Raw genomic sequence first — 13,005 nt, forward strand, 5'->3', positions numbered from 1 at the left:
TGACTATCCCATTTATCCAGGTATTACTGTGGTGACTGTGCACTTCATATAGGAATTACTCTAATGTCTGTTCCATTTATCCGGGTATTACTGTAATGTCTGTCCCTTTTATCCAGATATTATTGTAGTGACTGTCCAGTTTATAAAGGTATTACCGTACTGAGTGACCCTTTTATCCAGGTATTACTGTGGTGACTGTCCCTTTTATCTAAATATTACTGTGGTGACTGTCCCTTTTATCCAGTTATTGCTGTGGTGACTGTGCCATTTATCCAGTTATTACTGTGCTGTCAGTCCCTTTTATCCAAATATTACTGTGGTAAATGTCCCTTCTATCCAGAAATTACTGTACTACCTGTCCCTTTTATCCAAATATTACTTTGCTGACTGTCCCATTTATCCAGATATTAGTGTGCTGACTCTCCCATTTACCCATGTATGACTGTGGTGACTGTCCCTTTAATCCAGTATTACTGTTCTGACCGTCCCTTTTATCTAGATATTACTGTAGTGACTGTTCTGTGTACCCAGGTATTACTGTAGTGACTGTCCCTTTTATGCAGGCATTACTGTGGTGACTATCACATTTATCCAAGTAACTGTGCTATCTGTCGCGTTCATCCAGGTATTACTTTGGTGACTTCATTTTATCCAGATATTACTGTGGTGACCGTCCAAATTATCCAGGTATTACTGTGGTGGCTGTCCCATTTATCCAGGTATTACTGTGGTGACTGTCCCTTTTATTCAGATGGTATTACTGTGGTGATTGTCCCTTTAATCCAGGTTTTACTGTATTGACTGTCCCTTTTATCCTGGTATTAGTGTGGTGACTGTCCATTTTATCCAGGTATTACTGTGGTGACTGTCTACTTTATCCACAAATTACTGTGGTGGCTGTCCCCCAGGTATTACCGTGTTGACTGTCCCTTTTATCCAGGTATTATGGTGGTGACTGTCCCTTTTATCATGACATTACTGCGGTGACTGTTCCATTCAGCACCAACTAAACCTAAACACACCACCCCACTTAACTGAAACACCCCCACTAAACCTAAAAACAAATCTTGATATAAATATTAATCACAGGAAAGAAAATAATTTTCAGTAATATATTTCTATGGTAATGAGTACATGAAATGATATATGATAAACCCATAGAGTTTATTTACCACATGAGTTTCAAAGTGAAGGGGAAAAGGGACTGGGGAAAAGGAAAGGGAAGGGGGCACGGGTTTGAAACCTACCCTATTATATAAGTTGGGTCAAATGATGGCCACGTGCCAAATTTTGTCTTCATCGGTCAAGCGGTTCAGTTTCAATTGTGCACAAAGTTACAAACTTTTTAAAAACTAACATACAAACATTCACTTTTATATGTAAATATATATATATATATATATATATATATATATATATATATATATATATATATATATATATATATATATATATATATATATATATATATATATATATATATAAATATATAATGGCACGTATCAATTTTCTTCATTATAGATTTTTTCAAATTTCTTTATATTCAAGTTCATGAACATCTTCTACCTGTAAGTTACAAATTTTTCGATAAAGTAAATTATTTTAATTTTTTCCATCGTTAAGTTGGAGTCATATTTTTTGTTTTGCTATGATTCACTTATTTTTTTTCTGATGCTCCAAGTATGAATATTCATACTTAGTTGTGTTCATCATTTCCAGTTTAAAAGAAAATGATTAAGGCACTAAATCACTTAGTATGAAGTTGTTTCTTTATTCTTAAAATTAGTAAATGTCTGGAGTTTCCAGTACATCTCATTCCGGCTTCGTAACCGTAACTTCCTTGGCATAAGTTAATATTCACCGAGAATAATTTTGTCCGTTACTTTATTATTATCTTACCTGAAACTTTTTTTAATCTCCACTAACCAATTTTACCGACTCGGAGATAAAAAAAAACACTTTTTTTTTTTTACAAAAATCCTTTTCATCTTTATGAAAAATAATAAGATAGCTGACAAAATACACAACTGAACTCATGTTCGAATTCAAATAGTATGCAGTATGATTGTCAAACTATTTAAAATGTCTAAACAAGCTGCAATTAATATGGACATTATTATTTCAGATTCTTTTTTTAGAACTAGAATTATTTCTATACATGTTTATTAATTATAAGACTTTTCTTATTGAAATCACTATATATCTGAGAGAACGGTAAGTTTAGTTTACTGGCATTCTGTGCCTGTAACGGAAATCACCAGATAGATTGTTGTCTTTTTCTATTTATACTATTAATATGTAACTGAAATAAAGCTCACATCTTAGTATCCATGAATTGAACAAAATAAAAACATTTTATTCATATTCATAAATGTATCATTATTCCCGAATAAATAACTCATGAAAATAAACATATAATTTCATTACAAATACGACAATATCAGATGGGGGATTTTCTCTCACCGAAAATGTCCTGTTTATAAACCATGAATACAGTTGATCTCGCTTCTAAAAATAGGGTAGATGCGTTATATTACTGGTCAACGTTAATTAATAATAATTTTTATAATGGAATATTTTGAAGCATGAAATAATGTTAATAATAACAACTGATTTCTATAACAACTGATAATTATGAAATAGCCTACGGGGAAAAAATTGATTTTAGAACATATAAAGCTTATAAGTGAAATTTATTAAAACGGAAGAAATTTCATCCATAAACTTTGTGCGTCATAAAATCAAAATTTTCCCATAGGCTATTTCATAATTATCAGTTGTTACAGAAATTATTCTGTTATTAACATTATTTCATATTTCAAAATATTTCATCATTGAAATTGTTCCTAATTAATGTTGACTGGTAAAAATAACGCATCTAGCTTATTTTTAGAAGTGAGATCAACAAAATTATCTATACTTTATTCGTGGTTTATATGCAGGAAATTTTTGATGATAGGAAATCTCCCAACTGATATGTCATATTCAGAATGAAATTATATGTTTAGATTTATGTATTGTTACTTTGGGAATAATACTATATTTATGACTGTGAATAAAATGTTTTTATTTTGTTCAATTCCTTCTTGTGGGATTATCTGCCAGGCTGCTGCACAGACCTAGCAACCTCATGCGGAACTCCAAGACCAAAACGCAGCGTTGGTCGACTTGCCATCCACGCCAAACCCGTATTGTCATTTTCTGGGAAAATATTTAGGGAAGAGTTTTAAATCTAAATCCGTGGGTAAATACGATTTACAATTCATGGATGGATGTAAACATCACTCATTCCTTTTTTGTTACGCATATCACTAAAACAGATCTATTTAGGAGAATAATCAAGCTGCTCTCTATGCCAGCGTTACGAATAACCTCAATGTTTATTTTCAAGGCAACAGATAAACATTCATATGTTTACTTTCATTTGATCTCGTAAGAAATTTCCATTTTTTTATATTATCACTTCCCCCTCGTGGCGTAGAATTCCATTTTTGTATTGCTCTTCTATCATGAATTTTCATTATTGTTAATTTCCTCTCTCTCTCTCTCTCTCTCTCTCTCTCTCTCTCTCTCTCTCTCTCTCTCTCTCTCTCCTCTTCGTCAAGGTGCCAGAAACGTTGGTATTTTTATTCTATTTAAATAACTTTTAGTAAGGTGATCAATCTGTCTGTCTGTCTCCGACAACAGAAACACCTGTTCTCCTTTCTTTTCATTACTTGGCGAATTGAAACTTGAAGAATCACCGAGTTATTATCATCAGCAGTACTCGGTTTCATACAACAGATATGAAGATACCATATTATTCTCTTTATTCTCTCTTTTTCGTAACTTATTTACTTTTTCGTAACTGTTATTTAAAACGTGATTCTCGAGAGTTTTTGATCTGGTTTTCCGCGAGTGCGTACGGTCTGTCAAAGGGTGAATCCAGACACAGCGTAATATTTAGTTTCACTTCAGCGGATAATCTAAACCTTTTTAGGGCCTTTATACAAGATGTTTCATTTTTCAACATTTGAGGAAAGGAAAGCTATAAATGTGAACGAAAATGTATAACAATCATAGTTGGCAGTATGCCTCCCGCTTTAGTAACGAATCATTTAGATTTTGCTCCGCCGTAAATTATTAAGCTACTATTAACCGTTTCATTCAGTTCAGACCAATGCATTTAGAAACTATCTTAATAACAGGATGAGAGAAAAGTTTAAAAAGAATGGAAAGATAGAAAAATGGACCACCAAGACAATAACCTTGAAACGGTCTACTCTGCCGACTGCATGCACAGAGTTCACTAGCTTTAGAGGACTCATTTTATTTTCAAGTACCAAGTGTTGAAACCGTCGAAGTAGCTTTGGGGTCCATGCATGCATTCAACAAATGATTAAATGCCTAATTTCTTTCATTTCCATACGTTGGCTCCGTGTCGGTAATTCTTTGTTTTGCATTGCCGCAGGATTTTATTAATTTTCTGGATCTTACAGTATTCCCAAGTTCTACGATACATATTCCACTGTCAGTGTTTGTTGGAGATACCCTACTGTCAATATGGATGGTGTTATTTTTGTGATTCTTTTACATATCAACAGTAGTTAAAATGTGTTGGTCTTGTAAGTTAAGTCAAAATAATCACCAATTTCCTCATTCTTCAAGTTTGAATGTTTTTGTCGGGTATTATAAGTTTTATATTTATTCTTCATTTTAGGAAACCGAATATGTTGATATTAAAGCATGTCATCCTTGACTTTTGCCTGCATGTCGGTCTCTTCTCTTGATGAAAAGAGAAAAAAAAAAAAACTGAAATATCAAGAATATAGCGCACAGTTTCCCATTAGGCAGAAAAATATGAATTAATAAAATTTACAAAAAGTAAAAAAATAAAAGAAGAAGCAAATAGAATAACCGAACAGAAGAGCCCAAGAGAAAGACAGATTTCACTGAAATTTCCCCTTTTCCTCTCCTTTGTTTTTGTCTTTCTTTTGGGAAAGTAAATTAAGCGGTGCACCTGCGTGTGCCTGTATCGTTTTACTCGTTACAACGGCGCTCCTGCCTCCTCCCACTCTATCCCACAGACCAGCAACTGAGAGTTCCGCGTCCCATTTCAAAGCAGTCCCCCGTTATATTGTTTTTCAATAGCCTTTCTTTTTTTTTTATCTTCAGGTAAAAGGGTACGAATAGGAAAGATTTTTCTTTGAACTTTAGTCCCTCTTCTCAGAGAGTATATATATAGGATACAGTTATTTAACTTGATTACAGGAACAGAACTGTAACGCACACCAGATTCCTCTCTCCATTTTCCATTTTCTTTCTTTGTTTATTTGTGTCACTTTCTCTGGTGTGTTGTGTGAGCAAGAAAATTCCATACAACTAAAAAAGGTGAACGAAGGAATGGCATATTTTGAATTGTATCTCTGTAGTGGAGTACTACTTATACATTTAAGTTTCCTAATGACAGACAATTAACGGATTTACAGCTCTTGAGGGTCTGGCAAGACCAGAGAGGATAAGAAATGGTCATTCCATTAAAATAAGTCCCAAAAGATATGGTGATTTTTTTTTCATGGTCTAATAAACTTATTCATGTACTTCGGTAAATAATTTGTGATGCAGCCCAGATCATAATGAGGTTGTTGTTACTTATATAATTAAAAGTTGCAGAATTTTGATGTGATCAAGCAAATAAATATATCCTTAAGGGCGAAATCCAGCTTCACTGAATAAATGTCAGTTTCAGCCTTAGCCTCCTTTAAATACATAGCCCTCAATAGGACTATTTCTTCTTGAAAGTTAATGTACCATTCAGGAAAACTATTGCGCTTTTCGTAAAAACGTTTCATTTACATCCTACCACACTTTCAGCTGCAGCATAGACTATTTCTATTCTTCTAGCGGTCGAGATGTTTTCTTGATCATGCCTTGGATTCATAGAAATAATTTCTTATTTATTTTTAATAATTGACATTTATTTCCCTGTCATTAGCGATTCCCTCACAAGATCTGTAATTTAATAAGGGTTTAAATTAGCTAGTACTTTTGTTCCTCTAATGAACGTATCTTTTTTCTAATATATTTTCATAGCCAGGCATATTTCTTATTACCTGCTGTTCACGAACACAGTGCGTCGAAACTCGTCTTCTTGTCAGGAATACAATATCGCCTAGAATAATTTCCCTTTCCAGCTATTTCAGCTACACACCTAAATTCAAGGCAAACTTTCCCCATCCTGGAAAGTAGCTGCTCTCACTCAAACTGGAAGTAAGTAAACTGGAGACCTGGCATTTTCATCGAAACTGCAGGCAGTAAATTTCGAAGTTCGCCCAAGCGCTAGCTTTAATTGAGTTAATTTGCTACGCAGAATTTAGCAGAATTTGCTACACTGGGTTAGATTTAATGTACAACGCTTCTCTCCCTTTCATCTGGAATATACGCCTCGGGGATGATCGTACTTCCAAGTAATTTTCAGATATATACTAACGAGAGAGAGAGAGAGAGAGAGAGAGAGAGAGAGAGAGAGAGAGAGAGAGAGAGAGAGAGAGACGTCGCTTTGAGACAGACAGACAGAGAAATACATCGCTTTGGTGACTTTTATTCATTCTAAAAGAAAAAATGACTGGATGACAAGGTCAGTAACCAACATAACAACAACATTAAAGAGATATTTCTGATTATGACCCGAACTCTTAACATTGTTCTGAATGTCAAAATATTCACACAACCTTACTGTACAATAGAAACAATAGTTTTTTCTTCAATAAAACTATTGACTTATCAGTATTTAAAATTCTACCTAAAATATTCCAATTCAACAAATTTCATTCTGATTCAGGATTTTCAGCAAAACTGTATTGCTCACGCCACAAATAATATTTATCCGCTGTGTTTCATGACCACCAACATGGTTAAAGCATTGTGACATGGTTAACTTATTGATATCTTTAATATTCGTACAACTTGCATAAGTATTGTTCAATAATTGTTTGTATGTGTTGTATAGCTCTTAGTGTTTGAAGTTATTTTACTTTGGACCGAATGATATTTAATGTAAATTTCATTGTGCTTAATTCTGTGGTCAGTAAAATTATATCTATCTATCTATCTAACTATCTTTTTATCTATTTATTTATCTATCTATCCATCTATCTATCTATCTATCTAAATAAACAAATAAAGTAAACAATAAAAACAATTTTCTCTTTCGACTTTAGGTTTTTCTTATCTCCACGCCTCATCCTGCCTATTTTATTAAAATGACTTAATCATTATCTCTCTCTCTCTCTCTCTCTCTCTCTCTCTCTCTCTCTCTCTCTCTCTCTCTCTCTCTCATAAAAGCGGTGTTAAAATTAGCCATGTTGTAAGAAATGCAGACAAAAACTTCTTTCATGCTGTCTGCATAGCAATGATGTTTAAATGGCAATGGAACATTCTGGCAGCAACATGCTCTCTCTCTCTCTCTCTCTCTCTCTCTCTCTCTCTCTCTCTCTCTCTCTATAATAAGCTCTGGCATATTTCTCAATGAGCAGCGTTAGTGGAGCGAGCAATTCACAGGCTTTAAGGTCTTAAAGGTGTTACATAGAGATAAACATAAGTACACGTTTCAGGTTTTAGTACCAAATTAAGGTCTAACGTCAACAAGCTTAGTAATACCTATTCATTCACGCTGCGACATGTAAGAACATAAATTAATCTGATTTGTTTTCAAATGAAAGTGAACGAGAAAAAGCAAGAAATATATATCAGCAAGTTATACTCTCAATACTTTTGCATATTACATTTTTCTTCCTGAGTGTGTGTTTTTCGTGTTCCAACGTGTTTCAAATCACAAAATAGAAAAATATATCATACCTGTTAGCTAATTTAAGACTCACTTATACATATAATACGATACTCAGTCATGTCACAGACTTCAGTCTTTTAAAATCTATGGGCAGAACTAATTGAAGAACGAAAATTAACTCAAAACGGCATAAAAAGAGTTAGTTCATTCATCATATCAAAAGAGGGCACCACTAGACAGATGTGAAACTAATTTCCAAGTGTTTTTCTGCGCAAAAACCAATTCCATTTCTCCAGAGGAGAATAATAAATGCTTTTCCATATAAAGTTTTAGCATGTCGCAACGATCAGCTAAAAACACAACTCTCTAATTCAATAATATATAAAACTAGTGCAAAAACCCAAATGAAAAATGATATTTCCAAGAAGATAACGACGACTAGTAAATATAATGAAAAAATTGCCCTTGAGGAAACCTGCCTCGGAATAAGAGAAACTCTAATTTACCCACATTATCCTATAGTTTTATCATGACTGATTGTATTAATAACAAGAAGCAAAAATTCACTGGAATCGTTTTTTTTAACACCCACGCAAGCAGGAGGTGATAAAGGTAGCACGTTGTGGTACTACTACAGAATAAAACAAAAGGAAAACTGTTTTCATTCAGAAGATTCATGGTTTACGATACAATCACAATTACATTTGCCAATGATTCCAGGGATGAAAATAAAACAGGAAAATGTACAAAATCTGAGATTTATAGATTTCCATAAAAAGAAAGACTCCAGAACTGGATGAAATTTTGGGTCGACTTGTGACAAGGACAAAACGCGAGAAAATGACAGATAAATAAATATATTTTCTTTTCGGTTACCGGGTTTCACCCTGGTACATTTATATTATAACCAGACCACATTTGAGGGCCTGGTAAACGCCACTTTTGAAAAAATGAGTATATTGCCCTCAAAGTCTAGCATTCATTATCTGCTTCTAAGAAAGATATTGATTTAAAACTAAGTTTCAATGCCACTCTTTAGAACTTTTTGAAGAAAAATTGTATACTTGCATGCCGAACCCCTCACATTTGTGTATATTCTGGTCATAACCAGTACTTAAACCATAATTAAATGTGTAAAATAATAATAAAGTGTTATTATATTCGTAGTATAACAACAATGGATGTAAATGATAATAATAATAATAATGATATTGATGAGTAATCAATATAGTGTGATGGAAAACATAATAATAATAATAATAATAATAATAATAATAATAATAATTGTAAAAATCAAATAAAATGATGATGATGATGTTGACGGATAATCTTATCATCATAATGAACCATTAAAATAATACAACATCAATATTATAATAATAATCAACCACCAAAAAGTTGATAATAGAAAAATAATACTGGCTCACTATGAAATAAAAAAATATTTCAATCTGTACTCACCAAAAATACTGTACATCTGGAACATAAGGGGAGGTGGGGAGGGTGGGGACTAATTGGATTTTTTCATCTTCATCTTTTCCCCCCCCTGGTCCCTCTTGCTGCACTAGAATAAGGGCATCATCCCTACCGTGCCCTTAACATACTAATTTCAGCTCTTAACTTTCACAGTGTTTATCTTAATTCCATACCTGGGGTTAATGGCAGCTAAGATCGAATACATCACGGCTGAAGCACTGCTTTCCCTTCTGCAATCGCACTTTTTCAATGCCTACAAAGTCGTTTTCACGATGTTGCTGAAGGTTTAATCTGAATTTTGGTGATGTGGTACTGCAGAACATCAACGAGAAAATTCCTATGCAACAATGTTCCTTGATGAGGGCGAATATCCGCGTCTTTAGTTATATGTTGCTTCTGCTTTGCCGATCACATTTGCCCAGGCACTAGGAAGTGATGTTGGATGTTGAAGAATTTCTTGTCATGAATCAGCTTTAGCAGCAAGAGGGACACATTCTCATTCTTATTTTGTCCTGAACAGTTATCTGACAGGAGAAAACAGTTGTCTCATCTGCTCTGTGATGCAGATTGTAGTAAATATTCACCTTAATGTGTTGCCCTGAATGGAAAACAAGGCTACCACAGAATTCCCCTTTACCTGAACTTCATCCCAATTGTATTAGAACGCATGTTCGTCACACAAAAGTTGAATTGAAGGTACTGAAACCCAATATAGCTTAAATCAAAAACACAGACTGATTGTCAATTATAAAACGTTTTGGCCCTGATTTCAACGGTTAATGCTCAAGCTGCTCCTCAAGACTACTGATCCACATCTTCACTCATTTCTAAAATGTGGTTTGTAAACATCGCATGTTGCAGGTTCGGTCCTCACCGGCGCAAAAAAACATGAAAATAACAGAAAAAAAACCTTCTCATCATCTGGATAATTTTCAGTCACAATCACGATGACAGCTGTTCTGGTTCAATTCGGTAAAATATTTCCTGTCAGCTGATCTTGCTCTCGTGTAATGAGACGACACCTAACATGTTCCTTTATTAAAACAAACAAAGAGGGTATAAATCTGAAAACATAAAGAAAAAATGTTGGAAAGAAAACCTTGAAGAAGATCATACTGATTAAGCCCCTTTACGGGAATCGGAAGAAAATGAACCAACGACTGAATAATGTTTGCTTATCAAATCTCCCATACCATAAAACCCATTGAATAAAGCCTCCACTACAGACCTACCAAGCCTGCTAAAGAAAATCACGACATAAAACGTGCAGGCACTAGGTTTGTCTGTACACCGAGAAACATATTCTTGGCCTGCATCGTGCAGTAACTTGGACTATTTTTTTCCATGACATTTCATTCCTTGAAAATTTTCTTCCTCTTGCCGTTGCACAATCACAGTGATCACTTTCAATCCAGAGAAGACATAATGGCGCTAAATAAGGGATAAAATGACTACGGACATTTAATTTCGAAAATCACTAGACTGGGAATGTAAACAATGGGAATGTATACTTTTTTTAAGAGGCCCTTATGCGGGAAAATTGATTGGCCTACCCGTTTAGTGACGGGCGCTCTCATGGGTCGCTCTGAGCTGCTGCAGAACTGGTTGTAACGCTTTAACTATTGCGCGACATCACGTTCATTTATGAAATGATGTTCCACTGAAACGGCTGAATGGCATAAAATGCCTCACGTTGTCACATCTACTGTATGCCTAACTCCAAATCGATGGAAGGCGTTTACCCTTCTGGTTCTGACAATTTCTGTGTTGGATCGCTCAACAATTATACTGACCTGTTCGGTCACCATTAAAGGAAGAATGTCATAAGAACACTGATACTAGGTAATTATAGTTCATCTCTTCCTACTTCGTACTTGTAAGGGTGTCAAGAATCGTCATAATGTTAAGAGGAAGACTGGGTTCTATGAACACTATGGCATATTTGGAAGAATTTTTCTGGGTTTTGATATGAATATCCCTATGCTTTACTACTTAGGTAAGTGAAACAGTGAATCTCTCTCTCTCTCTCTCTCTCTCTCTCTCTCTCTCTCTCTCACTTTCTGCTCTCCGTTGTCTTTCCGGCTGTCAATTTAATTGACTTAATGCATGAAATGACCAACAATGTTATCAATAACATTTGCTTATGATGTTGCTTTTTTATTTTCTGTTTCTCACTCTTTTATATTTCTCTCTATATAAGATTTATACAGTTGTACGAAATTATTCACCTTAATGTGTCTGCCAATGGAAAACAAGCCACAGAATGTTAAATACTGAAACAGAATATACACACCTGACTGCAATTCTCCCAAAATTATAAAACGTTCGTTCAACGTTAACTTCTATTCAATGTTCCAGTATCATTTCTCTAAAATGTACAATATTTTCTTGACAGAAAAAATATAAAAAAGAATGGACACAAATTCAAGTTCTGGGAAAATGACTTCAAAATTTGGTGACAACAAAGAGGTAAATAAAACATAAAGAAAAAATGTTGAGACATTGAAGAAGAAATATGAAATAGGCCAGAAGAAAATACTTTCAATACTATGTTTTGAGTTATGAACATGTTGGATGACGTTAGGTTGGTGAAAATCATACATAAAACGTATGTGGCAGAAGAGGATTTGGCTGACTTGATTGGCTGAAAATCGCACTGGTTAGAAAACGTGTAATATCCAGGAAGCGTGCAAATCAGGTGGTCTTTATGTTGACGCTGGTATTTTTTTTTAAGAGGCTCTCCATTCTTAAATGAGCGGGAACTCCTGAACTCAGTCCCACCTTTCCGGTCACGATCAAGGTGCATGGACGTGAATATATACTTTTTTTTTAGAGGCTCAAATGAAATGATGTCGCTGTATAAGGATGCCAGTCATAATGAAATGATGATACACTTTATGTCTCAACAGTCGATGAAGGAGTCCGATCTCATTGTAACGCAGGAAGCTGAATTAAAGGAAGAATAAATATCTGTAGATAGTTATTTCCGAGGAAGAGTAATCGTCAAAATAAGGTTTAAGCTCACTAAAGAATTTGACTGACTGATTCTTATACCAATGCATAGGTATGTGTTTCACATTTTATATTTCTTATATACATTTATACATAGAAACACACACACATACACATACACACATATATATATACACATCTCTGTGTGTATCTATGTATAAATTATAGAAATATAAAAATGTGACCATAGAATGGGAGCATATATTTTCTCCAGTCAGGAAATACTTTAGATTTTTATGTATGGTGTGATATTAGTTTGGCTGAGATTGCTGGCCTTAGTGACGTGTGTCCAGTGCACTTTATGTTGACGCTGGTATGGCGGTTTAATAATGGGCCATAGAACCTTCAGGTCAGATCAAGGTGCACAACGTAACAGATGTTGGAAGCTTTTGATATCTTTTCGGAAGGCGGGAACACTGAACTTGACAGTGATCACGCTCATTTTATGAAGTGAATTGCAGTGAAACAGAATGGGTATTCACTTTGATTTGCGGCTGGTGTGATTGCTCTTTGTGTTAGTGAATACATTTTGGCTTCCCAATGGGCCATTGTGAGTCACATGTTATATTTTTTCAGACATTATGGAATACCCATTTTATGTTGCAGTGAAACCCCTCTGTTCTTTATTATATTTATGCTTTTCTTTCAACATTTCAGGTTTTAACAGGAATTCTGGTTGAGTCCTGTGAGGACGAATATATTGGAAGTTGTGTTCTTTTTAACATACTATGTGACATTTATTTTTGTCT

The sequence above is a fragment of the Macrobrachium rosenbergii genome, chromosome 8, assembly GCF_040412425.1.
Source record: "Macrobrachium rosenbergii isolate ZJJX-2024 chromosome 8, ASM4041242v1, whole genome shotgun sequence".
In the NCBI taxonomy this organism is placed as follows: domain Eukaryota; kingdom Metazoa; phylum Arthropoda; class Malacostraca; order Decapoda; family Palaemonidae; genus Macrobrachium; species Macrobrachium rosenbergii.